Below are 26,818 nucleotides of genomic sequence, written 5' to 3'. Positions count from 1 at the left end.
AGGAATGACCACCAGATGAAGATTGGATCCACCCCCACCCTTTCTCAAAATTTAGCCCAGAATTTCTTCTGTCTAAAGGAAATGCAGGGAGAAGAGTGGAGCAGAAACAGAAGGAAAGGCCATCCAGAGACTGTCCGACCTAGGAATCCATTCCATATGCAGTCAACATTCCCAGTCACTATTGCTGATGTCAAGAAGTGCTTGCTTACAGGAAACTGTTATTGATGTCTCCTGAAAGACACAATGAGAACCTGACAGATACAGTTGCAAATGTTTGCAGGCAACCATTGGATAGTTACAGGAACCCCAGTGGGGGAGTTAAAAAAATACCAAAGTAGATGAAGGGGTTTGCAACCCCATAGGAAGAGCAATGATATCAACCAACTAGACACCCCGGAACTCACAGGAACTAAAACACCAACCAAAGAATACACATAGAGAGACCCATGGTTCCACCTGCATATATAACAGATATATAACATATATAACAGAGGGGGGCCTTATCAATCAATTGGAAGGGAGGAACTAAGTTCTGTGAAGGCTTGATGCCATTTCTTAAGAAAAAGTTAGAGCAGTAAGGTGAGAGTGGGTGCATGGGTGGGCATACACCCTCATAAAATCAGAAGGGAGGGGATTGTGCTGTGGGGGTTTGAAGGGGAAACTTGGGATAAGGATAACATTTGAAATGCAAAGAAATAAAATAAGCAATAATTATTAATAAAACATGCATATACAAAGAAATAAAATAAATGAATAGATCTAAAAGTAAAACACTGAAAAAAGTGAGAAATTATTTGACTAAACAGGCAAAAAGGAATTGGGAAGGCATAAAGGAATAAAGGAAATATGAAGCTTATGTCAGAAAATTGAAAGAAAAATATTATTCTTGAGTTGTAAATTGAGCATGAAAGAATGTCTTGAAGGGAGAGGAAGGTTGATTGAACTGAGGAATGAGTCAGTGGCCAGATGGGCAACAGACATGGGCCATAGACGTGCAGATACCAGCAAAGTACATGCTACATGTGTGTCAATGTGCCACAAGAAAATCCTGAATAATGTATGGTAATTTACAGGAAATAATAGTTATTAAACAAAAATGATTTAACAAAATTGAACTACTGAAAATTTCATTTGCACACTTGAAAAAGAAATTTCCTCTGTATTCTTATGAAAGACTGCGCCATTATCATTCCTCTAGATAAAAAGTCTCTGCATTCTGAATTTATCAGAGATTTAGCAGTCATACACAGGAAAAACAGTGACTTTTACATAATGCAGAAATATACAGTGCAAAACACTAAACTTGTTTGTGTCACTCTGACATAAAATGGAGCATATTATCGCCCAAACTGATGAACTGCCTATATATACTCTGCCTGTTTCCAGTCCAAATCCAATGAAACAGGTTCATGAGTGTACAATATTCAGTAAAATCTCAGATTGTCACTCTTGTTGACTCTAGACTGCAACCAAATATACATGGGTAAAAAGAATGTATAGGAAAGTTTACACATTGAAACACAGTGCTCTTTCACAGTCACTATTTGTTTCGAAGATATTTAATAGCTATTTGTAAATAAGATTCTTTAACAGCCACTACCTCAATGTAAAATAACAAAAAACAATGTAGGAAAAATATAATGTAGAACAGATGTGTCAGCCTAGGATATTAAGTTGAAAAAAAATGAGCACGTGGGAGGTAGATAATAGTTTGGAACTCAAATATTAACGTGATTTTTTTCACTACTAATTAATTTTTGGAAAGTGGAGTGACTTTTTGTTTTATTCGAAATAAAGAACAAAGCATGGCATATTTTATGGGTCTTGTTGAGCCTTTAAAACTCAATCTTTACCTTGTAAATTAACGGTGGATATGTGAAGAAATGTATGATTTCAGATAGACCTCAATTACCTATACTTGGGATTTGATCTGTTTATATATTCTCAAGATAATGGAAGCACAGGTCTTGTTTAGATATTTCTGTCACTTAGTGACATAGTTCACACTCTACATGGTCTGTGGATCTCAGTGACTGTAAACATGAGTCTGCCTCAGCATGACTTGGACTGTGTAATAAAGTGTCCTGTGTGTCCTCAGTAGCTCCAGTTTTGCTATTACTGGATGTCTCACTCTGAATAATGTGATACAATCCACTGACATCATTTCTGACTGGGTTCACATAATCAGATTGTTGAAACTTTCCAAGGACTAAATTTGAACACAGGGGCTTCCTTCCACAGATTCACAAACATGAATGATATCATGGAGACTGAGTATGAATTATCCTCCTAAGTATTTACCTACATGTGTTTATTACATGGGCTGTGGACACCAGTTGCAGAGCCCCAGGGAAGACAGTATTTAAGTTTCTTCCAGGGCTCAGGAGAAACCTGAAAATAAAATGAGTCATGAATATGCCATAAACCTCACCTTTGCACAAAGAAATAAATGCAAGCAGAAATTTGATGTAGTGATATGCATGGTTCATCACAATCCACACTGCCCAGATTTAAGGCAGGAAAAATATGTTCATTTTGATGGGAGTCTTCTTCCTCCTTAACATTCCAGTTTTTATGGCAAATTTCACTGATCCCGTGTGCTTTTGGAGAATAAATTTGAATGAAATTCAGGATGAATATTTGGGATTAACTTGTGCTTTCATCCTGGCAGCAGTTCAGAAACCTATTGAGAAAGATTATTTCAACAAGACTCTGAATTTCCTGTAAGTAAATTTGAGTTTCAAATTGAAATGACAACTTCAGTACTTCTTGAGTGCTCCGAGGATATTAGTCAAATTCTTTAGACTTCTGTCCTGTTGCTAAGTCTGAACACCAAGAACCAACCTTGATTCCTGTACAGATTCAATCCTATTTTTCCTTTTTTTCATATCCAGTGGAGGTTTTGGTTTTCTTTCAGGTGGCTTCTGATTTAAAGGTTAGAAGATTAGGAATAAAGGAATATCTACATTGATCCTTAACATAAAGCCTGCCTTCTGACACTTTATATTGCACTCTAGACAGTGATGGCTTATTGACATTGATCCTGTAATATTTCATTATGTTTTATCCCAAGTACGTGTAAATAAATGGTCATAAATTCTGCTGACAGTCCTTCCATAAGTGTGTTGATCCTAGAGCATATTATGGTTCCAGTAATATTCATGGCACATATAGTTTTTAAAACTTTACATACATACAAAATTACTGTCTCAAATTCATTGCATGTGGTCACTTATTGACTTCTAAAGCTTCATCAGATTTAGAAAGAGAACTTTACATTCAGAAATTCCTATTTCATATGAATACCTGGATGGATTTTTTTGTATGTATATGAGCAAGGAATAGTTATCTCATTGGGGGTCAAGACAGCGAAGTGTTTTAAAAGATAAAATCAAAAAGCACTGTGGCTTCATGCTTTACAATGTTCATGTACAATCACTGGCTTTTATGTTTTATAAAGTTCAGCTCAGGACTCTCTCTTTAGAATAAACCATACTTGGAACATATGGAATCCAATGATGTGATTACATTCTTTGAATAGGCAGGCTATCAATAACAGTGGTGACTGCTTATGTCCCTTGTCACTGGCATGGGTGACAATTGTATTATGAGAGAGTTGGAACATTTGAGAGCAGTAACGCAGGAGCTTTCTATTAGGTTTTTTTGTCATTAAGGGAAATATCTTCTCTATTCATGCCTAAGTTGGCTAATTTCTCACCCTTTTAAAATACTTAAATCTTGTGAAACTTCTTTCAATAATTTTAGTAAATATTAGTACACATGTTCCCAATGTGGTATCAAAACCCATTTCTGTGGATTGCTGATCATTGTTTTAAAACACAGCCCTTTAGACTACTAGGCTACAAAGACAGCTTAAGTAACTGAAGTTTCATAAAGTTTATTTGTAGGAAGTAGTTTGAGAATTGTACAATGTCTACTCTCAAATTCCTTTTCTATATTAGTAAAACTTTAATTGAGATTGTATGTGTGTGTGTGTGTGTGTGTGTGTCTGTGTGTGTGGTAATAAAGAATCTTCTAAAATGACCTATTTTATAGGGTATAGAATGAAAACAAAATAGGTGTATAATTTTTAGTGAAAACCTAATTGTATTTACTTCATTTCAATTATTAAATATGTAGGTGTATATTTAGTGTTTATTCATAAGATCATATAAAATGACAAGGATGAAACAGGAGATATAATTCATTACATAAACATAAACAATCTCAGTATGGTATTATTCCATTTCCATTGCCTAGTGGCCCACTTTTTTTTTTCTTTTTACGAAAAAACAATGAACATATTCTCTAAATTTACACCAAAATCTCTTCTGTTTTATAAGCATATAATACTGGCATATACAAATATCACTGCAATTTCCATATTTTCCTAGTTCTCAATAGGATGCTAGTATTGTTTTACTGTACCTGGAAAGTTTGCCAAAGATATTTCCAGAAATTAATTTATAATGAATGAAGTACCCAGAGTGAATATATCACATTCCTTTGTAAAAAGAAATTAGGAGCAAGATACATGGGTGGTAGGACAACCCCTTAAACTCTGTACTAAATACCTGGCACTACTACATACCTGTGCATTTGAATTTAGGGTAGTCTACAGAGAAGTATCTTATAAAACATTTGCATGTATTGCAATCTTATAACCTAAATAATACTTGCTCAAATACATACAAACGTAAACATTGACATGTATCAGTTACCAAATTCATGTTTGATATTTGAATTTATTTAAAAATAAATCTTTCTAAAAGATATTCTTTGAATAAAAGATTGAAAAAAATAACAAGATGAGGATAGATATGAGGGGACATGTCAAGAATTTTGACCACTAATTATAAGTGATTATAAGTACAAGAATCAAATGTTGCTGGAGAGAGACCATTATGCATTGATAAATCATTTTATTACTGCCTTAACAAGTTCAGTTAATTTCACAAGACAATATGAACTCAGTGGCTCTAATAACAAGTTTTTTATATTGCTCAATAACTTCAAAATGAAGACATGATCAGAATTACTGTTTTGTCAATATCTGTGATTTTCTTTTTACCTTCTGATCAAGCACTCAAAAGAAGAGATGGGAATGTTCTCTGTGGATGAGGTCAATACCATATCTTATTTATGAGAGAAATACTGTCATGAACTTTAAAAGAGTTTACTATTTTCCAGGTTCTCATGTCAATTCAATCTCACAACAAAAGCCATTTGTCCCCGTCTTTAGATGTCAGATGCAGAAACTTCCAGTATACCATAGTGCTTCTCTTGAGTACAAATAATCGTGTATAATCATCTGGCCATAATAATCACTGTACTCTTTTACAGAAAAACAACTAAAAACCACAAATATGCTTTGGCATTGGCTTTTGCAATGGATGAAATCAACAGGAATCCTGATCTTTTACCAAATATGTCTTTGATTATAAGATACACTTTGGGCCGTTGTGATGGGAAAACTGTAATACCTACACCATATTTATTTCATAAAAAAACAAAAAGTCCTATCCCTAATTATTTCTGTAATGAAGAGACTATGTGTTCCTTTCTGCTTACAGGAACCCATTGGGAGGTATCTTTAAGTTTCTGGAAGTACCTGGACAGCTTTTTATCTCCACGTGTGAGTTATCATCGTCCAGGAATTCTTAACATCATGTCTCTTTGGAAGACTTTGATAGCTATTAAGAAAGTTAATGGATGTGGTTGGACTTATGCTTATGTCAATCTTGGTAGTTCCAGGATACTTACTATTCAGAAACATGATAGGCCTTCTGCTAAGTGCTACCACCAGAAGTAGAAAAATAGCAGCAAGACAGAATGGAAGAGGCCATGGAGAATTGAGTCTGGCATGGTGGTAGAAGGAATCTTATGCCTTGACTGACTGCCAGTCAGAGTGTTTCATTATTTATACCAATCTCAGAAAGCAGAGATTTGTTCACTCTGTTCAAAAATTTAAAGCATATTATTTCTGTCCCCCGATAGGAGTTATCTTTATCTTGGTTATAAGATTAAATTATCATTGGTAAACTATGAAATAATAGAATTATGGTGGTGTTATAAGTTTAGTCATCAGAGATAAACTGTGATGAAATCACAAAAATAAATTTTATCAACATTTTCTCTATAACCCAGCTTTTAAATATCTGGAGTTTTTTTTTTTTTTTTTTTTTTTTTGCAAAGGCATGAGATACCATTCTTAGCCTGGCTATTCATGACATTTTAGTGACTAGAAAGGATGAAAACTCCAATCCAGTATGTGGAGTTCGCCATTTGACTACCTGTGAGTGTATAACTAACTATTTAGATTCAGAATTTAAATTGGCATTAGATCTCTGACAAAGAATTCAGGCCCATACTGCTACAGCTATAATAAGTCATTTTCTTTAATAATATAATAATTCTATATCTCTGTGGAATTTATTGCTATGTCTTATCTTGTTTTGTTTTGTTTTGTTTTTTTAATTTTCGGTTGTTTCCATGTCATAAGATAAAAGATTAGAACTTCACAAGTGAACTTCTCTAAGAAAGAGGGGTTATGGAAATCTGAGACATCATTCTTTCATATTTTTCTACACTATTATTTATCCATCATTATAAGACACTTTGTATGTAGGAGATAACTCCATCCAATCTAACTTTGTTTCTGTATGTTTTCCTCAAGAGGTACAACTTATGAGTCTGATTTATTTTGCCCTATAATTACCTGGATATATAGTAGGAAGAGTTTTTCTAATCTGATTTGCTGATAACACTCTTAGGCTGCCAAATCTAGTTTAATTTTTTACATTTACTTTGACCTTATTATCTGTTTCCTGAAGAGGCACAGAGGCAGACATTGCCAGAATATTTCAGAAACTTAACCTAAAAAGGAGATTGCTGGCATTTTTAAGTGAGTCAAAACCTATAGTGTACAATGTTACCATCAAGTAGGGCAATATAAGACTATCTCTTGTGAATCCTTAGAAAGTTAGAATATCCAAAATATAAGATACAATCGGCAAAACACATGAACCTCAAAAAGAATGAAGACCAAAGAGTAGATACTTTGCCCCTTCTTAGAATTGGGAACAAAACACCCATGGAAGGAGTTACCAAAGGCTAAATCAGTATTATGAACAGGACTCTCATGTTCACTCTTAGAAATAATTCTGGATTACAGCATAAATACATTTTTAAAAAATATTAATCAAATATCCCAAAATTGTAAAAGTATCAAAATCCCTTCAAATATTGAAAACATGGATATCAAGACAAAAACTGAAAGACAGAAAGGCAGATATTATAACATGCAAATACATTTTGTTACTTCTTGTCAAACAGCTATGCTTGCTATTCCCATTAGAAGTGGATGGGCCAGGCTTCCATGTTTGCACATTTGAATTAGAGATGAAACATCACAGGTAATCAACAGTTTGCAGGTAAATATGATTACAAGTGTTTTCAAGTGCACTACACCTCATGCTGCTCTCTGTGTTGTAGATCCTTCAGCTTACCTATGGACCTTTCAGTTCCATCTTCAGTGATGATGAACAATATCCCTATCTCTATCAGATGGCCCCAAAGGACACATCTCTAGCATTGGCAATGGTCTCCTTCATACTTTACTTTAGCTGGAACTGGATTGGCCTTGTCATTCCAGATGACGATCAAGGAAACCAATTTCTTTTAGAGTTGAAGAAACAGAGTGAAAACAAGGAAATTTGCTTTGCCTTTGTGAAAATGATCTCTGTTGATTATGTTTATTTAGAACCAGAAATTGAAATGTACTACAAACAAATTGTGATGTCATCCTCAAATGTTATTATCATTTATGAGGAAAAAGACAATTTCTTTGATTTGATCTTCAGAATGTGGGAACCTCCAGTTTTACAGAGAATATGGATCACCACAAAACAATGGAATTGCCCTACCAGTAAGAGAGACATAACTCATGGCACATTCTATGGATCACTTACTTTTCTACCCCACCATGGTGAGATTTCTGGCTTTAAAAATTTTGTACAGACATGGTTCAATCTCAGAAACAAAGATTTATATCTAGTAATGCCAGAGTGGAAATATTTTAAATATGAAGGCTCAGCATCTAACTGTAAAATACTGAAGAACAATTCATCTGATGCCTCATTTGATTGGCTAATGGAACAGAAGTTTGACATGACCTTTAGTGAGAATAGTCATAACATATACAATGCTGTGCATGCCATAGCCCATGCCCTCCATGAGATGAATCTGCAACAGGCTGATAATCAGGCAATAGACAATGGAAAAGGAGCCAGTTCTCACTGCTTGAAGGTAAAGTTTCTTCTGTTGGATGAGGTTTGGTGTCTTCAACTGCATAGCTATTTAGAGTCACTCAGATGCACAGACTTAAAGAAATAGGAAATATTTTCCAAAATAATAGGTTTCTGAATAATTTTCCTTAAAGAACGGCAGTCTAGAGATTGTTATGAATGTGAATGGAAAAAGAATTCATAGACTAGCAATGAAAATGGGTGGTTTTATAAAGAGCATGCAAATATCCATTAGCATACCCCTTCCAATATTGGATATAAACTGTCCTTACTCATTAATTTTCTCCGTGATGAGAATATGATTTTTATCTATATTTTTCAGTTATATGGAAAACATTTTAATAAATGGTCTCCAGTGATTCTGCCAAGAGTGTAGGCTGTGGAGAACATTGTGGCTTTCTGAGAGTAACTAAACAAGAAATAGTGTTGGTATTCAGTTCTGTCTGTAGAAAAGTGTTTATATGTGTGAGTGTATGTTTCTCACTGTGTATATGTATATTTTCTACTCTTTATGTATATCTGTGTTTATATTTGTGATATTTTCAACATACATGTTTATCTCTATATGAAAGTGGAAGTAAGCAACAAATTTTTTCTATGTATGAATTTCTTTAAGTGTGTTTGTTTATGTATGTGCATATGTTTCTTTGTGGTTTTGTCAGAGTAGGTTTCTTTGTGTACATTGTATGTATTTTGTGAGTGTTTATAAGTACTTATTCGGATTTGTACCTGCTTTGCTGTGTATGAGTCTGCCTATTTCTTCTTACTTGGCATGGACATTGCCTGCCATTTTGTATTTAGGTATGAGTATAAATTTCTCTGTGTCAATATCATTCATGGCTGGTGCTTATATATTTATGCCTCTCCCAGTATTTTGCTGTCAGTGTGTGTGTGTGTGTGTGTGTGTGTGTGGTTGTATGTGTGCCAGTGTAATATTTTGAGTGAGTTCATATATGTGTTTTCATTTGACTGAATGTATTTGTCTTTTATGGTCCTGAATATTTACACATGTTTCTCAACATGTATATACATTTGTTTGTAAATAAATGTATTGCTGTATTATGTGTGACTTAGAAAAGATGTGAGCCTTTCTCAAGATTAATGTGTGTGTGTGTGTGTGTGTGTGTGTGTGTGTGTGTGTGTGTGTGTGTTGCATACCTTTGTTTGGTTCTGCATTTTTCTCTGTGTTTCATATTCTTCACTGAGAGAACATAAATTATTGTAATATGATAATTTCATTTATCCAATTGCTTTGTTGTGATTTCTCTTTCTCTTTCTTTCTTTAAATACAGTTGCCTTTGCTATAAAATCAGAATGCATTTTATGAATTGAAGGAACTTTATATACATCATACTGCAATGCTTGTATTTTAGGTACACTCCTTTCTAAGAAAGACCCACTTCACTAATCCTCTTGGGGACAAAGTGATTATGAAACAAAGAGTAATAACGCAGGAAGACTATGACGTTTTTCATTTTGGGAATCTCTCACAACATCTTGGGATTAAGCTGAAGTTAGGAAAGTTCAGCCCATATTTTTCACATGGTCGACACTTTCACTTATACATAGACATGATTGAAGTGGCCACAGGAAGTAGAAAGGTGAGTGTATACTAACTTACTGGTTTGTTATACACAACAATAAACAGTGTCAAGTGGATTCATGGCAACATATTGAAATGAACAATTATGTCACATCAGAATCCAATTTCTAGTCTCCTGTATATTTTCTTTCATTTTTGACATTTTTACCAATTTTTGAAGATTTCAAACATGCATAAAATATAGCTTTGTTATATCAGGACCATTATCTGAAATTTAATAAAATACTGTTGTTCACCACTGATATTCTTTCCTTTAAATTTAACAAAATTTTCTTCATATAATTGCTCTTTTGACAATGTAATCTCGTCCCTTATTTAAACCTCTGGAACAGGTATTGATATGAGAGAGTCTAATATTAAAGTTATGAAATAACAAGAGTCATAATACCTAACCTTGTCATTATATCCAAAACTGTTTCCCATGTAATAAGAGGACACTCACCACATTCACTAATGAACACAACGATAGAAAATCATATTAACAGAAACATCACTTTTTAATAAATTGGAAGAATCCATTCATGTTTTTTGTAAGATGAACAGAAGGTCAAGGCAGCCTATAGACAGCACTAGAACAACAGAAAACGAAATGGCTATTAACACACCTCAAGTACAGCAAAAACAGCAATTAGACAAAAGCAACAAATAATTTTCCATTATGATTGAACATTTTTGTTAATGTTCTCTAAATGAAATCAAAGACAACAAGGCTGGTTTATTTTTTTTAGACATTCCTAAATTGCCTACAGTGGGTAGGAAGACACATTCATATACAAGAGGAGAACATTTCTTTCTTAAAAAAAAATGGAGGAAAACGTTATAATGTTTAATAAGAGGGAAAAAGGTAATTGAAGAACTATACATTTGATAGGTATGTATGGAATAATACTTGACAAAAACACATAAAAAGGAACACAATACACAACAGAAAAATCATTCTCTGAGAACAGAGAGAATTTTTTTGAAATTATGATTGTTTTTGTTATTGAAAATTACTTGTTATCCTCACATAATGTATCCTAATTACAGTTTTCCTCCCTTCTATTGGGATGTGACCAATTGTCAGTTTTGCTGGCAAATGTATCATAGTTAATACACTTATTTCATTCCCAACACCTTTTCCATCAGATCCACTTTATGTCACTCATTAGAAAATAACAGGATTCTATAGGAGAATACTAAAATAAACAAGTTAAACAAAATCATAATAGGACAAAATTTGCATATCACATTATGGTAAGTAGTTGTATGAAATGGTGCTAGGGAAAAGACGAAGAAATCCTACCTCATACCTCATAGAATAGTAATAAGTGAAGCATGAGTTAGTGATAATGACAATTGAGTGATATTTATTCCCGGTTTAGTACTAAGAATACTTGATTTTTGAAACTATAATTTAAATTGTAAATTCTATAATCAGAACATATGGAATTATTGATGCCAATTATTTATTCCATATTTGCATTGAATAAGCATAATAAGATGCTCCTAAAAACGATTAATGTCAAACTCCAAAAGGAATTCCTTGGACAAAATCAAGTTATATGTCAATGGGAATTCTACATAAAAACCCTGAAATAGACTGTCCTTTTCAAAGCCAGCCAAAACACAAAAATCTGGTAGTCAAACACTGTTGGTATCTTCTTTTACCACTGATTAACCATAACATAATTCCCAAATACAAAGAACAGTAGGAAATTTTTGTGACTCACAAATGCTTTGTTCCTCTAGCTGGAAATTAATCTTATGTAAACTGAATGTCCTCAGGCCTTGGGAGCATAAGAATTATAATACAATCACATTGACATTTGATCCCAAATGAGACCAACTCATTGCTTCGACTTGACTATTCCATCTATTGTAGACAGGATTTTTGAGGTTTCTGGGATGAGACCAATTCTCCGTTTTGTTTGCTAATATATTAGAGTTAATATTCCTCAAAAACTGCTGATACTCCTGGATTGCTCATTCTTTCCCTACTTTGGATTTTTGTCAACTTCCTATCATTCACTCAGAAAATAATTATTTTTGGAGTTGTGCTTCTTATAACATATTTAGGAAGTACTACTTGACCATAAATGAGAGTTAGATACCCCTAATATGTGTCCATGTGTCACACTGCATGGACATATAAGCATCATTTATCAGAGTATACTTTAATATCTTATATGGAGAAACAGTAAGTAAATAGCAAGTTTATATATAGAGAAATTTATTATTTTTACCTTTGTGCCTGATATATAGTAGGACTTTTATAAAAAAAAAATGCAATTATATTTCTAACATTCAACTGGTATACTTTTTAAAGAAGGCTAAAGGCAAAAAGAAACCTAGTTTTATTATCAGGGTTAATTTTCAAGTTGTATATCCTAACTCTTTCTTTATTTTGCACATTTAAAACTTCATTGCATGACCTACGCCAGGCAATGTAGGAATGGGGAATTATCTTTTGACATCATTCTTTCTCCAGACATTCTGAGCTCTTATTCTGAGCTTTCTCTACCCGAAGCATCGCAAAGTTTTTATCAGGTCGTCTTAAGTGGTGCTTTATGCTTAAGTTTTACTTCCCTATTGGACTTTTTCCCTTCAAGGTCACATTATAGTAGAGTGGTGCTCTAAAGAATGGTGATCTTGAGTTTTGTTACAAACTTCTATGTTAATTGTCAGCAAATGAACACATTAAGATTCATGTTTAAATAAGAAAGGTATAAAAATTAGTATTTTATAGCTCTATTCATGATGTAAAATTAGGCTAACAATTTTCAATAAGCATGACAATAGTCTGAATATAATAATATAAACTAACATATCTATAAGAACATATAAACTGATTATCGTTTGGCTCTTAAAAAACATTGATGCGTTTTGTTTTGTTTTTTGGTTTTTGTTTTGGGTTTTTGTTTTGTTTTGATTTTTTTTTTTTTTTTGAGACAGGGTTTCATTGTATAGTCCTGGCTGACCTGGAATTCACTCTGTAGATCATGCTGGCCATAAACTATGAAATCTGCCTGCCTCTTCTTCCCAAATGCCTCGGTTAAAGGCATGAACCATCACTGCCCAGCTGCCTTTAGCTTAATACAAGTGTGACAAGTAAAGCCTTACTAATTAAAACTGCTTTTATATTACAGTTGTTTGTTATATTATTAGGGTTGAAGATTGAAATATACTCCCATTTTTATGGTGATTTTGTATTTGTGGATTTTTTCAATTTTATAAATTGGAGATTTCACTTATTTACATTTCAAATTTTGTCCCCTTTCACTATTTCCCTTCTGCAAATCCACTATGCCATCCCCCCTTACCCTGCTTCTATGAGGGTGCTCCCCTACCCACATACCCACTCTTGCTTCAGCACCCAAGCATTCATCTACACTGGGGAATCAAGCCTTCACAGGACCAAAGGACTCCCCTCCCATTGATGACAGATAGGGAGCTTTAACTACTTCAGTCCTTCCCCTAACACCTCCATTGGAGTCTCTGTGCACAGTCCAATGGTTGACTGTGAGCATCCACATCTGTATTGGTCAGGATCTGGCAGAGCCTCCTAGGAGACAGCTGTATCAGTCTCCTGTCCACAAGCACTTCTTGCCATCCACAATAGTGTCTGAGTTTGGTATCTGCATTTGTGATCGATCTTCAGGTGGGGCAGGCTGTGTATGGCCTTTAATTCAGTCTCTGATCTTCTCTTTGTCCCATTATTTCCAATAGATAGGAACAATTCTGAGTTAAAATTTTGTAGATGTGTGGGTGGTCCTATCCCTCAACTGGGAGCCATGCCTAACCTCTGGCTATTGTCTCGACAGATTCTCCTTCCTGATTCTGGGATATTTCATCTAATATCATCGCTGTACATCCTGGGATGCTCTTGATTTCCTGGCATCTGGGACTTTCTGGTTGCTACAAACAGTTCCCCGTCCCTAGTTGCTACACAACTCTGTTCAATTTCCTGACCTCTGTACAGATCTTCCACATTCTCTCATACCTGATTCTTCTCTTATTTTTCCCCTCCCACTATTCTCTTCCTCCAGGGAGAATTTATTCCAGGGATGCAAGTATAGTTCAATATCTGTAGATCCATTAATAGTAGTAAAAACAAAATGTGGAATTACATTATTTTACAAAAACCTTCAGAAATGACTCTTAACCAAGTCCAACATTCATTTAGAGATAAAGAAACAAAAATAGTGATAGAACAGAAGGAACACTTATTGATATAAGAACACTTTCTTTCACAAAACTATTGACAATACTATAATAAATGAAGAGAAAGTTATTATCCATGAAAATCAGAAATAATATCAGGTTGTTTTTGTGATTCATGTTTATCCAAGCACTTAGAAGCAGAGATCTGGAAATCTCTGTCTATTTCTTGACAGTCTGCCCTATATTGTGAGTACGAACCAGCCATGTGTGATATGAAACACTACCTTAAAATAAATTAACATAAAGTACAAATGTATGCCCACATTCCTTACTCTAACTCAAAATAGTCTTTCAAATATTACAAAGGGTTAACATACATTTAAAGAAAATGATGGGAGAAAAGAGAAAATGTGCCTTCATCTTCATTGGTAATGTTAGTGTACTTCATGGTAAGATCCTGTTTCAACAAAACCAAAGATATAGAAAGAATGCTTCACATCTTCAATTAAACTTAAACAATCTAATTTTTATCTGGATTTTTCCAGCATTTGAAGCCACTGTAGAGCATTTTGACATCATGGAACACTCCATATTCAAAGTCACTATACATTAACATATCATTTCCAACCATATTAAACCAGTGTCTGCATAGTCCACTGTTTTTTATATACAGTTTCTCATGCTTTGCAATAGTAATTTATTTGATGCCATATTTGTTATCTGTGACTTAAGGACATGTTTTTCCTGTTTCAAATTTTTTCAAATACTACCTTGCTTCTCTGCTGCTTTAATCAAACTTTGATAATAAGCATAGTGAGAAGGAAGGTTTGATTTGAGATATGGCTTATAGTCCTAGAAAAACAAGTGTGGATATCTGGAAACTGGAACTAAAGAATAGATCTTAAAAGAAGACTACTTACTGGCCCAACTGCCCACAGTGAGATGGGCACTCCTATATCAGTTACCAATTAAGAAAATGCTTAAAAGATATGAGGACAGGCTAGTGTTGGCTGAGAGAATATCTCAGTTAAGTTCCCTCTGTCTGTTCAGAGCACTTAGTACTAAAATGAACACAATTAACTAAAAAACAACAGGTTGCTACTTCTGTAGTTTTTACACACAGCTCAAAAATCAGCTGTTTTTCCTGAATTACTAGACACTCAGAAACTATACAACATTTCTTAAATGCATTTCCAATATTCATATCTGGCCATTAAATAATGGACATAGGGAAATGTCAATCAGATAGTGTGCAAAAAAGGAGCTTATTGAAATCTTAAAGTACTAATATAAAATATAAAATAAATATATAAGACTCATTATCAGTATATGTTTAATTTTTTCTCAGATGCCATCCTCTGTGTGCAGTGCGGAATGTAGTCCTGGATTCAGAAGATTGTGGAAGGAGGGAATGGCAGCCTGCTGTTTTGTTTGCAGCCCCTGCCCTGAAAATGAAATTTCTAATGAGACAAGTGAGTTTTTGCTGCTCTGATAAATACTACAAATATGGATTTCTTTTGGACCACACTGGGATGATGAAGTCAACTCAAAGGAAACTGCAGATATAAAATATATTAGTTATCAAATTTACTAGTTTTAGATATAAACATCGTTAACAAAATCTTGCAAAAACAAACAAACATATCTTGTGGCTTAACCCTCATATTGACTTATTGCAAATTCATGGAAGATTATATCTCACAAAGAAATACTTTAGAAAATATAATTGCAATTTGCAGGAATTCTGCACAAGAATTTCCAAATAAATAATCTATTGTAAAACTACATTTACATTAGATTTTAGTCACAATAGGAGCCCATGAAGAACTGAATATAATATCTAATCTACTGGATTAGCTCATGAGACTGCTAGGGGCAAAATCTATTTTCTCTGTAAGATTAATATAGAAGACAAAAAAATTGCAAATATATGAGAAAATGCTAAGTATGCACTATTAAGAGGACCATGAAGCATCTTTTAGCACAAAGTATCTACAGAGATAATTTTTTCCTTCAGTGCTAAAATTAGTGCATCTCATGAACAATAACCAGAACTTTTGATTAATTATTGCCAGATGAGGAAACTTCTTAGGGCTTATTTCATTAACATTTCCTGCTATTCAAACATAAGCATTATATTTCCACTCTATTCAAACTTCTTCACATGACTTGTTACAGGAATCACTTAAATTCAATAATGCAAGTGCTACTTTGGCATGAACACACACATATCAATATTTACACATACACACAGCCGATCTGTTTAATTTAGTGTAGTTTCTATGTCAAGGAGTTTGAGCTTGTGAATTCTTGAGTAGCTATTATACTTGTCCCAGTAGAGGGCAGAATTTCAATGTGTCACAGGGAATAAATATATAAAATAGTCAGTGATCTCAGAAAACAGTGAGTGTAGGGTTTTGAAGTTCTAAAATAGACCCGAACACATTGTGGTTTATGAATGTATCTTCTCTGAATTAAATAATCTACTTGATATCAAAATAGAAATAAAAATGGCTTAGGAAATTTTTGCTTTCTGATAACATTATTTTTTATTTTTTACATTCCATATTCTATTCCCCACGCCCCCATACCCCATCCAATATATCACATTCCACACCTCTTCCCCACCCCAACTGTCTTCACGTTGATCCCCCCCATCCTCCAACCCACCTGACCTCTAAACTCCCTGTGACCTCCAGGCTTTTGAGTATTAGGTGCATCATTTCAGTATGATCACAGACATGGAAGTCCTCTACTGTATATGAATTGAGGGACCCATATCAGCTGGTGTATGCTGTGTGTTTGATGCTCCAGTGTCTGAGAGATCTCTGCAGTCCAGATTAATTGAGAGAGCTGGTCTTTCTGCAAAATCGCCTTTCCCCTCAGCTACTTTCAGCCTTCCCTAATCCAGGGGTTAGTTGCTTCTCTCCATATCTTGGTTGCAAATAACTGTATTTAGGAGGGCAGTCATGATAGATCCTTTTTGTGAGTGCTCCATAGCTTCAGTAAAATGTGAGGCCATAGGACCTCCTCTTGACCTAGATCCCACTTTGGTCCTGTCATTGGACATTCTTTTCCTGAGGCTCCTCTCCATTTCATCCTTGCATTCAGACAGGAACAAATATGGGTCAGAGATGTGACTATGGGATGGGAATCCCATCACTCACTTGATGTCCTGTCTTATCGCTGGAGGTGGGCTCTGTACATTCCCTCTATCTACTGTAGTACATTTCATCTAGGGTCTCTGACCTCCCAAGTCTCTGGAGCATTTTGGTGGGTCCACCCACCCTCCTATTACCTGAGGTTACCTGTTTATATTCTTTATACTGGTCCTCAAGGCCTGGTTCCCCTGTCACGCCCACACTCCACAAACCCCTTTCTAATAACATCATAAATGATACAAAATGTTAACTAGACAAAGAAAAAATTGCTTGGTTTTATTTCCTTTAAATCTTTATGGACATTATGGATTGAAAGCAATGCTCAGCAGCAATATCCTTCACATTACATTCTCAGCATCAAAGACAGCATTGCAATGTTTCTCTCATTACCCTTACTTGAAATACCTTGTCAATAAAATTTCTAAATCAGACCTAACTAAGCTTTCCTTTGGAAATCAGATATGGATCAATGTGTGAATTGTCCAGAATACCAATATGCCAATACAGAACAGAACAAATGTATTCAGAAAGGTGTCACCTTCCTTAGCTATGAAGACCCTTTGGGGATGGCACTTGCCTTAATGGATTTCTGTTTCTCTGCATTCACAGCTGTGGTACTTTGTGTCTTTGTGAAGCATCATGACACTCCTATTGTGAAGGCCAATAACAGAATCCTCAGCTACATATTATTGATATCACTCATGTCCTGTTTTCTGTGCTCATTTTTCTTCATTGGTCATCCTAACAGAGCCACCTGTGTCTTACAACAAATCACATTTGGAATTGTATTCACTGTGGCTGTTTCCACAGTTCTGGCCAAAACAGTCACTGTGGTTCTCGCTTTCAAAGTCACAGACCCAGGGAGAAGATTGAGAAACTTCGTGGTATCAGGGACACCCAACTACATTATCCCCATATGTTCCCTACTCCAGTGTGTTCTATGTGCAATCTGGCTAGCAGTTTCTCCTCCCTTTGTTGATATTGATGAACACACTCTCCATGGCCACATCATCATTGTGTGCAACAAGGGCTCAGTTACTGCATTCTACTGTGTCCTTGGATACTTGGCCTGCCTGGCACTGGGAAGCTTCACTTTGGCTTTCTTGGCCAAGAATCTGCCTGACACATTCAATGAAGCCAAGTTCTTGACCTTCAGCATGCTAGTGTTCTTCAGTGTCTGGGTCACCTTCCTCCCTGTCTACCACAGCACCAAGGGCAAGGTCATGGTTGCTGTGGAGATCTTCTCCATCTTGGCATCCAGTGCAGGGATGCTTGGATGTATTTTTGCACCCAAGATTTATATCATTTTAATGAGACCAGAGAGAAATTCTACCCAAAAGATCAAAGAGAGAAATTCTACCCAAAAGATCAAAGAAAAATCATATTTCTGAACGAATAATTCAGGAATTGTGTCAAACGTAAAATTGGTACATACCCACCAAATATTGGGTTATAGTGAATGTGTCTAGTTTTAGAATCACTCTCACTGGTTGCTCTAGGGATATCATGAAGTATCATATCTACTGAACTTCTGTGTAGAGTCATCAAATCTTGCACTCATTCACTTGCTTCATTTCCTCTTACAGAACTAAACTCTCTAATTATTACAATTTTATTCATCATTTTGCTTTCATGGAGATTTCCCCATGGTAACTCACAAATAAAAAGTTTGATAAGGCAGTTGAATTCATCATTTTGTGTAGAAAAATGAGATCCAAGACACACAGGGTTACACATGGAAACCATCTACCAAATCATATAATCAATTAGAAACACAGACTAACTAAATAATCAGCAAAGATGAAATCAGAATATATTTTCTGATTTCCAGTAGGAGCACACACATAACAAAATACTGCCTATTTTTTCAGCTGTTCTTCAAGCTATTGGCCAATAGTCTAAGGAGGAAATATTCCTTTTCTGCTGTCAAATACAAATATATTATATCCAACACTGGAAATCAGCCAGGGGCCCCTGTGGATGAATTGGGAATAGTTGCAAGAAGCAGAGGAGGAGGACAACCCATAGAAACACAAGCAGTCTCATCAAACCTGGACAAGCAAGATCTCTCAGACATTGAGCCTCTAACCAGAGATCATACACTAGCTGATGTGAAGCCCCCAACAAATATGCAGCATAAGACTGCCTGGTCTAGCATCAGTGGGAGAGACACACCTAACCCCAGAGAGACTTAAGTCCCCAGGGATTGGGAAGGGCTGGGCGTTGGGGAGGTAGAGATATCATCTTGGAGATGGGGGAAGAGTTTTTAGATGAGGAAGTGTCAGGGGGCAAACCAGGAGGGGGATAACCACTAGACTGTAAAAAAATATTGAGTAATAATAAATAAAAAATGAAATGAAATAAGCTTGTAGCTATGTCAACATGCTATTCATATTGTAGTTATGGAAGGGATAGGTAAAACTACTGACATTTGCATGAACCTAATTTCTTTCAGAGATTTCCCTCTATGTGCAGTTCTGATTGAGGTCCTGGCCTCAGAAAATTCTGGAAAACAGAATGAGAGCCAGATGCTTTAATTATGCTGCTTTCTAGAAAACAACATTTTCAAAAGGACAATTGAGTGTTTGCGGCTACACTAAATATTTCACATTTATCAATTCTCTTCCCATAAAGGGAACCAAATGGGTCTAAAATGCATTACCAAAAACAACCACTTCCCTCAGTTAGTCTTCATGGAAATATGATCATTAGCACTGTCCCTTTAAGGAACACATTCTTCATTAACATTCACATTTTACTTATTGAAAATTCGTGGAAGATGGCATTGTTTCAAAGAAAGATTTAATATTCACACTACAGTATGATGGAATTCTTCACGAATTTATTCTTTTATAATTTTTTTATTTTTTAATTAGATATTTTCTTTATTTGCATTTCAAATGCTATCCCAAAAGTCCCCTGTACCCTCCCCCGCCCTGCTCCCCAACCCATCCACTCCTGCTTCCTGACCCTGGCATTTTCCTCTACTAGGGAATATAATCTTCATAAGACCAAGGGCTTCTCCTCCCAATGATGGTTGAGTAGCCCATCTTCTGCTAAATATGCAGCTAAAGACATGAGCTCTGCGGGTACTGGTTAGTTCATACAGTTGTTCCTCCTATAGAGTTGCAGACACCTTTAGTTCCTTGGGTACATTCTCTAGCTCCTCCATTGGGAGCCCTATGTTCCATCCAATAGATGACACTGAGCATCCACTTCTGGATTTGCCAGGCACTGGTAGAGCCTCACAAGAGACAGCTATATCAGGGTCCTGTCAGAAACTGTTGTTAGCATAGGCAATAGTGTCTTATAAAAATTTACTATCTTATATGATATACATAAATATTTAATATAAAAATTATATAAATATATACTTCTATAATTATATAATTATAATATATAATATATAAAATTATAATATACAAGTAATATAAAATATATATAAATGTATAAAGTCATATATACAATATATATATACTAAAGTCTTATATAATATATATACACATTTAATATAAAAATAATATGAATATATAATTACATAATATATAATATATACCCTATTTAAAGTATGATATAGAAATAATATAAATATATAATATTAATATATAATGTATAATATATAAATATGTGTTTATATATATATAATAAATAGTGTCTTATAAAACCATAAAAAACACTAAAACTTGTAGTGGAGAATGTGGGGAAAAACCTCGACGATATGGGTCCAGGGGAAAAATTCCTGAACAGAACAGCAGTGGCTTATGCTGTAACATCAAGAATTGACAAATGAGACCTCATAAAACTGCAAAGCTTCTGTTAGGCAAAGTATGTTAGTAAGACAAAACAGCAACAAACAGATTGGGTGTCAGAGACCATCCCGTGAGAAAGTGAGCCCTTCACAATCTCCCTAACAGGCCAAATGGCCTTGTACTAAGAGCTGGAAGTGACTTAAGACTTCTTTCATGATTTGGACACCTCCATTTCTAAAATTCACATGACTTGATATCTAAAATTTGGGGATAATTTTTGATACATGACATATAGAATGTGATGAATGCTGTATTTGGTATTAATAAACACATTCAGTTTATTTCGCTGAATTGTAATGGGTGGAAACATTATTGCACATTTATTCAAATTGTGTTGTAAACTACAAAACCAATATTACCCTAAAGATTTTTGTTTACCTTTGGCTACATATAAATGAGAGACTGATAGATTTAGCCTGTAATCATTTGTAAGGAAATCAATGTCTTTAAAGGACATTTGTGGCCAGTATGATTGATAAGGAGTTAAATCCCTTAACATTAAATATGATGAACTGAGTCCTTCCTCAGGTTATTATACAACTTTTATAAAATTATTACATTTTTATTAGATATTTTCTTTATTTACATTTCGAATATTATCCCTATCCTAGCTTACACTCCAAAAATTCCCTATACACTGCTATCTCCCCCTGCTTCCCATTCCACCCACCCATGCTTCCTGGCCCAGACATTCCCCTACACTGGGGCAAAGAACCTTCCCAGGACCATGAGACTCTCCTCCCATGGATGACTGAACAGGACATCCTCTGCTACATATGCACACACGAATCCTTCCCTGTGTTTTCTTTGATTGGTGGTTTAGTCCCAGGGAGCAGTGGGGTTACTGGTTAGTTCTTATTGTTGTTCCTTCTAGGGAGCTGTAAACCTCTTCAGCTCCTTGGGTACTAACTCTGGCTCCTTCAATTAGGAACCCTGTACTCTGTCTAATGGAAGACTGTGAACACCCACTTCTGTATTAGTCAGGCACTGGCAGAGCCTCTCAGAGGACAGCTATATCAGGCACCTGTCAGCAAGCACTTGTTGGAATCTGCCATAGTGTCTGGCATAGGTGGTTGTTTATGGGATAGATCCCCGGGTGGCGCAGTATCTGGATGGTATCTGATTCAAACTATGTCTCTGTAACTCCTCCCATGAGTATTTTGTTCCACATTCTAAGAAGGATCAAAGTATCCACGCTTTGGTCTTCCTTCTTCCTGAATTTCATATGTATTGCAAATTGTATCTTGGGGATTGTGAGCTTCTGAGATAATAGCCACTTATCAGTGAGTTCATATCAAGTGAGTTCTTTTGAGATATGGTTACCTCACTGAAGATGATATCCTCCAAAGCCATCCATTTGTCTGAGAATTACATGAATTCATTGTTTTTAATAGCTGAGTATCCATTATGTAAATGAACCACATTTTCTGTATCCATTCCTCTGTTGAGGGGCATCCGGGTTCTTTCCATCTTCTGGCTATAATAAATAAGGCTTCTATGAACATAGTGGAGGATGTGTCCTTATTACAAGTTAGAACATCTTCTAGATATATGCCCAGGGGAGGTATTAATGGATCCTCTGATAGTACTATGTCTGCCAATTTTCTGAGGAACTACCAGACTGATTTCCAGAGTGGTTATGCCAGCTCGCAATCCCATCAGCAATGAAGGAGTGTTCCTCTTTTACTGCATCCTCGCCAGCATCTGCTATCACCTGAATTTTTGATCTTAGCCATTCTGACTAGTGTGATGTGGAATCTCAGGGTTATTTTGATTTGCATTTCCCTGGGGATTAAGGATGGTGAACATTTTTTACCTGCTTCTCAGCCATTCGGTATTCCTTAGTTGAGAATTCTTTGTTTAGCTCTGTCTATACTCCATTTTTATTGGGGTTATTTGGTTTTCTGGAGTCCAGCTTCTAGAGTTCTTTATATATATTGGATATTAGCCCCCTATCAGATTTAGGATTGGAAAGATCTTTTCCCAATCTGTTTGTTGCTGTTTTATCTTACTGACATACTTTGCCTAACAAAAGCTTTGCAATTTTATGAGGTCTCATATGTCAATTCTGGATCTTACAGCACAAGCCATTTCTGTTGTTCAGGATTTTCCCCCTGTGCCAATATGTTCGAGACTCTTCCCTACTTTCTCCTCTATAAGGTCATTGTCTCTGATTTTATATGTAGTTCCTTGATCCACTTAGACTTGATCTTTGTACAAAGAGATAAAAATGGATTAATTCACATTCTTCTACATGACAACTTACAGTTGTACCAGTGCCATTTGTTCAAAACGCTGTCTTATTTCCACTGGATGACTGTAGCTCCTTTGTTAAAGATTAAGTAACCATAGATGTGTGAGTTCATTTCTGTGTCTTCAATTCTATTCCACTTATCTACATGTCTATTTTGAGACCAGTGCCATGCAGTTTTTAATCACAATTGCTCTGTAGTACAGCTTGAGGTCACTCATGGTGATTCCACAAGAGGTTCTATTATAGTTGAAAATAGTTTTTGCTGTCCTCATTTTTTTTGGTTGTTTGTTTGTTTGTCTTTGTTTTGTTTTGTTTTGTTTTTGTTATTCCAGATGAATTTGCAATTGCCCTTTCTAACTCTGAAGAATTGAGTTGGAACTTGATGTGAATTGCATTGAATCTGTAAATTGCTATTGACAAGATAGCCATTTTTAGTATATCAATTCTGCCAATTCATGAACATGGAAGATCTGCATCTTCTGAGATCATCTTTGATTTCCTTCTTCACAGACTTGAAGTTCGTATCATGCAGATCTTGAGTTCCTTAAGTAGAGTCACACAAAGGTATTTTATATTATTTGTGACTATTTTGAAGGGTGTTGTTTCCCTACTTTCTTTCTCAGCCTATTTATCTTTTGTGTAGAAAAGGCCACTGATTTGTTTGAGTTAATTTTAGATCTAGCTACTTCACTGAAATTGTTTATCATCTTTATGCGTTCTCCAGTTGAATTTTGGGGGTCATTTATAAATGTGATCATGTCATCTGCAAACAGTGATATTTTGACTTCCCCCTTTCCCAATTGTACCCCTTTAATATCCTTTTGCCATCCAATTGCTCTGGCCTGGACTTCAAGTGCTATATTGAATAGGTAGGGAGAGAGTGGACAGCCTTGTCTAGTGATTGATTTTAGTGGCATTGCTTCAAGTTTCTCTCCATTTAGTTTGATGTTGACTACTGGTTTGCTCTATAATACTTTTATTATGTTTAGGGATGGGCGTTGAATTCCTGATATTTCCAAGACATTTATCATGAATGAATGTGTGTTGGATTTTGTCAAATACATCTCAGCATCTAAGGAGATGATAATGTTGTTTTTGTCTTAGAGTTTGTTTATATCACAGGTTACATTGATGGATTTCTGTATATTGAATCATCCCTGCATCACTGGGATGAAGCCTAATTGATCATGATGTATGATCATTTTGATGTGTACTTGGATTCTATTTGCAAGAATTTTATTGAGTAATTTTGCATTGATATTCATATGGAAAATTGGTGTGATGTTCCCTTTCTTTGTTTTGTCTCTCTGTGGTTTAGGTATCAGAGTAATTGTGGCTTCATAGAATGAATTGGATGGAGTACCATGAAATTAGGTCCATTTTGAAAGTATGACACAACTCTGCACTAAACCCATCATGTCCTTGGTTTTATTTTCCTTGGGAGACTAATGAATGTTTCTATTTCTTTTGGTGATATGGGAACATTTATATTGTTAATTTGATCCTCATTTAACTTTGGTATCTGGTATGTATCTATAAAATTGTCCATTTCATCCAAGTTTTCCAGTATTGTTGAGTATAAGCTTTTGTTAAAGGATCTGATGATTTTTTTTATTTCCTCAGATTCTGTTATTATGTCTCCCTTTTCATTTCTGATTCTCTCAATTAGGATACTGTCCTGTGCCCTCTAGTTAGTCTGGCTAATGGTTTATATATGTTGTTGATTTTCTCTAAGAATTATCTTCTGGTTTCTTGATTCTGTGTATCGTTCTGCTAGTTTCTATGGAGTTGATTTCAGCCCGATTTTGATTATTTTCTGATGTCTGTTCCTCTTGGATTTTGCTTCCTTTTGTTCTAGAGTTTTTAGGAGTTCTTTTTTGCTCTCTGCAGTTTTTTTTTTCCCCAGCACTCAGAGCTATTAGTTTTTCTCTTAGGATTTCTTTCATTGTGTCTGATAAGTTTGGATATCTTGTGGTTTCCTTTTCCATTAGACTCTAAATATATTAATTTCTTACTTTATTTCTTCCTTGACAAAGTTATCATTGAGTAGAGTGTTGTTCAGCTTCCATGAGAATGTGGGATTTCTATTATTTATGTTGTTATTGCAGATTAGCCTTTTTCTATAGTGATCTGATAGGATGCATGAGATTATTTCAATATATTTTATATACTGAGGCCCGTTTGGTGACTGATTATATGGTCAGTGTTGCAGAAAGTACCATGAGGTGCTGAGAAAAGGCTATATCCTGATGTTTTAGGATAAAATGTTCTATAGATATCAGTTAAATCCATTTGTTTCATAACGTCTGTAAGTTTCACTGTGGCTCTGTTTAGTTTCTGTTTCCAGGATCTGTACATTGATGAGAGTGGGTATTGAAGTCTCCCACTATTATTGTGTGTGGTGCAATGTGTATTTTGAGCTTTACCAAAGTTTCTTTAATGAATGTGGATGCCCTTGCATTTGGAGCACAGATGTTCAAAATTGAGAGTTCATCTTGGTAAATTTTACCTTTGATGTGTATGAAGTGTCCCTCCTTATCTTTTTTGATGATGTTAGGATGAAAGTCCACTTTATTCGATATTAGAGTGGGAACTCAAGCTTGTTTCTTCAGACCGCTTGCATGGAAAATAGTTTCCAGCCTTTTACTCTGAGGTAGTGTCTGTCTTTGTCACTGAGGAAGATTTCCTGTATGCAGCAAAATGTTGGGTCCTGTTTGTGTAACCAGTCTGTTAGTCTACATCTTTTTATTAGGGAACTAAGTCCATTGATATTAAGAGATAAAGAGGAAAAGGCATTGTTCCTTTCTGTTTTTATTGTTGTTAAAGTTGAGATTCTGTTCTTGTGGCTGTTTTCTTTTAGGTTTGTTGAAAGATTATTTTCTTGCTTTTTCTAGAGAATAGTTTCCCTTCTTGTGTTGGAATTTTCCCTTTATTATCCTTGAAAATGCTGGATTTGTGGAAAAATATTGTGTAATTTTTTTTGGTCATGGAATACCTTGGCTTCTTCATCTATGATAGTTGAGAGTTTTGCTGGTCATAGTAACCTGGGGCTGGCATCTGTGCTCCTTTAGGTTCTGTATGAAAGCTGCCCAGGATCTTCTAGCTTTAATAATTTCTGGGGAGAAGTCAGGTGTAATTCTGATTGGTCTACCTTTATATGTTGACCTTTTTCCCTTACTGCTTTTAATATTCTTTCTTTGTTTTGTGCACTTGGTGTTTTGATTATTATGTGAAAAGAGGAATTTATTTTCGGGTCCATTCTATTTGGTGTTCTGTAGGCTTCTTGTATGTTCATAGGATCTTTTCCTTTATGTTGGGGAAGTTTTCTTTTATAATTTTGTTGAAGATATTTACTGGCCCTTTAAGTTGGAAATCTTCCTTCTCATCTATACCTATTATCCTTAGGTTTGGTCTTCTCATTGTGTCCTAATTTCCTGGAAGTTTTGGGTTAGGACCTCTTTGCTTTTCTCATTTTATTAGATTGTCATGTCAATGTTTTCTATGGTATCTTCTGTACCTGAGGTTCTCTCTTCTATCTCTTG

At 35.2% G+C, this 26,818-nt stretch overlaps 1 pseudogene; it reads left to right on the top strand.

The window, feature by feature from the left end:
* Positions 5,332–18,604, top strand: Gm3962 (predicted gene 3962; annotated as a pseudogene).

The sequence above is a fragment of the Mus musculus genome, chromosome 7, assembly GCF_000001635.26.
Source record: "Mus musculus strain C57BL/6J chromosome 7, GRCm38.p6 C57BL/6J".
Classification (NCBI taxonomy): domain Eukaryota; kingdom Metazoa; phylum Chordata; class Mammalia; order Rodentia; family Muridae; genus Mus; species Mus musculus.
The sequence above is the reverse complement of the archived record's forward strand: the minus strand, read 5'-3'. Positions and strand labels throughout refer to the sequence as shown.